Here is a 6,000-nt window from a genome sequence, read left to right as displayed (position 1 = left end):
CTTAGGTAGGCTAGCGTTACTATTTAAGGATTTAGTAGTAGGCTGCCTATAAGTACTAGAAGGGCTAGTAGTAGGGGTTTTACGACTAACCGTTTCCTTAGACTAGGTTCTTACTCTTAGAGATAGTAGGCTCGGGGACCTTTAAGTAGTTCTTCGAAGCTAGGTTTGTTTACGAATTGCTTCCTCTACCTCGCGAACGCTAAGCCCTTAAACTACGTTACGAATGCCCTTAGTCTTCGTAGTACCTTTCTACTTAGTAGTAGCTTTCCGGATCCGATTTACGTTAGTAATAGCGGTAACGGGAAGACTATTCCTAAGCGGTGTATCCTAGCTACGAGTATAGGCAAGGGTATCTATAACTATAGCCGCCTCGTAGTCGCTAAAATCTAGCTCTTTATCGGCCTCCTCGACTATACCTAGATCGTAGGGCCTTTAGTATAGCATAACCCGCCTAGTAGTAGTAGGGGCAGTAGTAGGGGCAGGAAGGCCGTTTCGAGCATTATTTAAAGCGATCCCTCTATAGGGATTTCCCGGAGACCTTAAAGGTAGAGGGGGAAGAGTAGAAGGAATTATCGGAGCTAAGGCTCGAGGAGTCGGAACTCGAGGGCCTAGTTAAGCTATAGTACTAGGGGCTACAGTTCGCCTTAGTTACTAAGAAGGATAGTTAAATTGTTTTCGAAGGGCTTCTATTCTAAATTTAGGTAGGAAAACAATCTCCTACTAGTAATAGGCCTCGAGGAGAGGAAGTATAATAGCGAGCTTTAGGAGGGTAGGACTATTACGGAAGCGGAATAGGGTAGCGTATAGTATACCTAGGGGCCCGAAGTACTACGTACGGTCTCGAATATAGTAGAACCCTTAGTCTTATATATACCGGTAGGGCCTACAGTTTAGACGAAGGTAGCCTTTAGCTCCGTAATAGTAATAGCGACCCTCTATACTAGGGATAGATTAAAAGGCAAAGGCATCGATAGTTAGCCCTTATACAAACTAGTTATTATATATCTAAGTTGTAGGGGTATTGTCGCTTTAGAGGGGATAGAGGCGCTATAGAGTATACGAATCGGCATTAGTATTAACCGGACCTATAGTAGGGCCCTTCTAATTGTCTTAGGAGAGGACGTAAAGTTTTAGGTCTTAGAACTGCTTAATAAGGTCGTCGATACCGGGGTCCGTAACTAGCTTAAGGGCTACCCCCTATCGCTAGATATCTAGGGTAGGGCGTATACTCGGCATTCTTTTCTTAACTGTCTCTCGTAGCTCTTTTAAATAGCTACTATCGTTACTAGTAAGGAGCGAGAAGCCCTATCGGCTACGAGCTAGGTCGTACCTAGTACGATAAATCTGTTCGAAGTTAGTATAGGATTCCTTATCGTAAGGGTAGATGCTATATTTTTCGTAGATCCGAGGTATAATAGTAGGTATAGAGCCTCCTAAGCCCTTTAGAAACAGACGGCTCCTCGTAATATTATTAAGAAGCCTCCTCGGTATCCCTTTAGCGATACTATAGAAGTCCTAACAAAAGCGAAGGGTATTACTCTTAGCCGTTTGTCTAGTATATAGCTATTTAAGGTATTCGCGGGAGTTTAGCCGAACCGCGATATCCTAGTTAGCAAACTCGCGCTTAAACTTCTTTAAGAAGGCTTCCTACGTAAGAGGCTTACTACCTAGGAGCCGAGCAACTCGGGGTCGGATACTAGCTTTACAATTAGCTATAAGGAGCTTCACCGTAGTAGCCGTTTTAGCCCTTAGATAGTATCGCTTAAGGATAGTAGAAAACCTTTTAACAAAGTTAGTAGCGTTTTCTCTAGTAAAGAGGGGGTTCTTAACGGTCCCTAGGAGGGGCATCTACGGCTTTAAGTCCGAGAAGGCCTAAAGAAGACCTTAGAGAAGTTAAGGGGATAGCCCTCCGGTTGCCTAGATAAGCTACTAGGGAACTTCTCGAGTACCGCCCTCCTAGGTAGTACCTCCTTAAGCCGCTTCTCTATTTTCTATACTAGTATCCTTATCGCTTCCTAAGGCCGTAGTTCTCTCGGTATTAGAGTTAGTATCGAGGTAGTTGCGAATAAAGTTTAGAGGTAGGTCTCGGTAGGTACCGGTATTAGAGGGGGCCTATAAAGGCGGCTCCGCCGGGGTAGGGTTGTTATTGTTTTCTTAGGAGCTTATCTCGTCGATAGAACAAACAATTTATAAAAGACGATAAACGATTAGAATAAATAGGAAGGATATAGTATCGATAAAATTAGATAGGTTACTAGGTATACTTAAGGTAAGGAGGGAGCGTAGACGGGCTATAGCGTACTTTGTAGTACGTATCGCGTCTATATCCTCGAAGTAAGGGGAGGGTAGGCGGTAGTCTATATATATATAGAATAAAGGGGGCGGCGAATGTTACCTAGCTAGCTAGCTAGTATACCCGCTATACCCGTTCTAGGCCCCCTTTGTTTCTCTCTATTAATTTCTATTAACTCGCAGTATGCCGATTACGGTACCGCAGAAGGGTCGTAATAGCCCGGAAGGAAGTTTTAAGTTAGGCTCGCGCCGATTAGCGGAAGGGATAGGGGGCTATCGACTTTTCGGGGTTCTTCGTATCCCTATCTCTAGTTTCTTATAGCGGGCTCTTAGGTTTCTTTCTATATAGGTCGTTTCTTATAGGGTCCCGCCTGCTATAGACAGGTAGGGAGTCGTAATATTCGTAAACAGTATTTCCTTTTGCTTTAAGTCGGTAATAGTATTCCTTTTGCTTTAAGTTGGTAACGGTTTATTAGTAGTAGGACGTCTCGATACTACTAAGGTCTTTTTGGCGGTAGTATTATATTAGTAGTATAGTCCTCGCTCTAGGCGAAGGCTATAAACGTTTCTTCTTAACTATATATATACCTGTACCTTCAAATAAATAAAGATAGCCCTACCTTCGGCTCTAGAAAATGTAGGCGGGACGAGTAGGTCGTAGGTAGAGGTATATATATAGGGAACTGTATACTGTAGGCCTAGTACTTAGTGTCTCTTAGGTAACTGCGAGGGGTCGGCGTAGTATTATATACTTCGAAGAGAAGGCGTTATAAATATTAAAGAGAAGAGAATAGCCGCAGGGAGGGCTATATTGTAGCTAGATTAGGTACATTTCCTATATCTTTCTTGCTATGTATTGCCGTAGCTATATCTCCTTATATAGTGTATGTATGTGTTTTTTAATTATAGAGGTAGTTATATATATTCGGGGTATAAAAAAAAGGAGAGAGGGTACAAGCATATATACCTATACTAAGCCGGGTTTCCCTACTATAATATATATACTAGTAAGGAGGAAGGTAAAGTCGGAAATGTATACTAGCTATAGCTAAGCGCGCCCGGATAAGTTAGCTAGCGATATTAGCCGCCTAACCGCCCTTTCTTCCTTATATATATATAGACACTATAGACGATACGCCTAAGGCTACTATCGAGCCGTATAACTTGCTACGAGATTGCGGGTTAGAGAATGCTATAAATTTTGCCGCGACTCGTAGTACTACAGATATCGGAAATCTTACGGCATTTTGTACGCAGACAACGAAATTATACTAAGGAAGCTAAATATTACTTAAGTATATAGCGATAAGTAATAGTAAAGTATAGCGTAATAGAAATTTGTTAAGGGTACCGTTAACCGCTCGAGATAGCTACGTATAGCATTAGTTTAAGATGTCGAGTATCTATAAAGAGCTATAGAACGATAGCCGAAAGAGCTTAAGGATATTAAAAATCGCTTAGAATTCTTAGAAGAGGAGGATGCTAAGGATCTCTCGAGTTAGCTATAGACGGAGCCGGCGTTATACTTGAGTATAAGAATAGCGAATATCTCTTATAGCGGCTTTTAGCCTAGAGGGATTCGTAAGACACCTATTATCGAATCTTATAAGTAGTAATAGCGGCGTGCTAAAGTTAGTAATAGCGTAATGTTATTTAAACCTATACCGATCGCTAGTAATTAAGGAAGCTACGGGTTTATCGTAGGTAAGGATTCTTAGTAAACTAATCGGGCGGTAGGTATAAATTAGATCGGCTATATTATAAGGATATAAAAATTACTTAGACTAGGTTCGAAAGACGTCTACGATCTAAGAAGCACCCCTAAGGATATCGTATATCGCTTAGTCTAGCTATCGGAGATCGTAGCGGTAAAATAAGGAAGTCGATTATTACCTAAACTAGTATTCGTATAAGCGAGGGCCGTTAGTGCTAGATAGAGTAATACGGCAAAACACTTATAAGAATGTCGAAAATCGCTCTAGTAGTATACCGGACGAAGAAAAACACTTATAAGAGTATAGAATATCGCTCGAGTAGTATAGTAGACGAAGGAATACTTATAACGATATCGAATATCGCTCGAGCGGTATAGCGGACGAAGAAATACTTATAAGGATATCGAATATCGCTAGAGTAGTATAGCGGACGAAGGAACACTTATAACGATATCGAATATCGCTAAAGCGAGTAGTATAGCGGACGAAGGAACACTTATAAGGATATCGAATATCGCTAGAGTAGTATAGCGGACGAAGGAACACTTATAAGGATATCGAATATCGCTTAAGCGAGTAGTATAGCGGACGAAGGAACACTTATAAGAATGTCGAATATCGCTTAAGCGGTATACCGGACGAAGAGCGTTAGCTAAGAAGAAAGAATATAGGGTTGTCTAATATAATAGAAAGAAGGAAAGACTATACGCCTAGCTAGATAGGGATTCTACTTATACAATTAGTATACTCTATTAATTAAAGGAGACTTTATAATATATAAGCGCCTAAGAGTAGGAGGTCTGTATTCTTTTATTATCTAGACCTATTATACTTGTTACTAACATTAGCTGCTATTATAAGCTACTAGCCGATAGTCGCGCGGAAACATACTTCTAATAGAATCGAAGAAAAGATAATACGCGCAACTACGCGACGCAAATAGTACGCTATACCGATTAAAAGAGACTTTATACTACGCGAGTATATTAGAGCTAAGTATACTTTATATTAAAGCATATTAAACGACTAATACGACACTATTAGTAAACGTAACTTTCTCGTAGTCTAAAGGGTAGTTACTAGATTTGCTACTTTATCGAGCGATAGAGGAAGGTACCTTCCTAGTTAACTAGTGCCTTCCTAAGAAGAGGCTTAGTAGAATTCGACTTTATATAGTATTAGGCTAGGCCTAAACGTCCTTTCTCCTTATATCCGATACGCTTTTATAAGTGTATTATTAATTTCAATTCCTATAAGAGGCGTTACGCCTCTATTTACTTACTCTTTTCTCTACCGCTTACGCGGTTTTACTATTCCCGGCTTAAGGCGCTACGTACGCGCCTTACCTATATCTAAATTAGATAATATTATCTTCGTATAGATATATAGACGCTTCTAGGCGGACTCGTAGTCCTACTAGCTAGACGGCTAGGCGAGGAGATAGTAGAGTTAAGTCCTTATCTCGATATAAAGGCTCTAGGCTATCGCGTCGTACGGACGCGAGCTTAAGAACGTCTAGGAGGTTTCGTTCGCTATACGACTCTCGATTAGACTATCGATAGAGGCGAGGGTCTCTAGTAGCGGTACGTAGAAATAACCGTTCTCGAAAGAGACAGTTAGGTAAGTATACTAGTAGTCGTATAAGATTACTAAGACGGTTACTAGACTCTATTTATTATAGTACCCGACGAGATAATCGCGGCCGTAGACGAGGTCGTTCTCTAAGTCCTACTAATAAGAATTATAGGTTCGATCGATACGTACCTTTACGAGCTAAAGATAGTAGATACTATCGAAGCGGATACGATAAGTACGTTCCTTTACGTACTAGTAGCGATAGACATCGCAACGATTCTAGAGACAGATTGTACCGGCGGAGATCTCTAAGTACTAGACGCGATATAGGGCGAGCTTAGCGGCGTAAACGCTCTCTAGTTCGTAGGCGAGGCTCGTAGAAGACGTTAGGTTCGGGTCGAAACGGATCTCTAGATAC

The sequence above is a fragment of the Pseudocercospora fijiensis genome (assembly GCF_000340215.1).
Source record: "Pseudocercospora fijiensis CIRAD86 unplaced genomic scaffold MYCFIscaffold_2, whole genome shotgun sequence".
NCBI classification, from domain to species: Eukaryota; Fungi; Ascomycota; class Dothideomycetes; order Mycosphaerellales; family Mycosphaerellaceae; genus Pseudocercospora; species Pseudocercospora fijiensis.
This window is presented reverse-complemented; position numbering follows the sequence as displayed.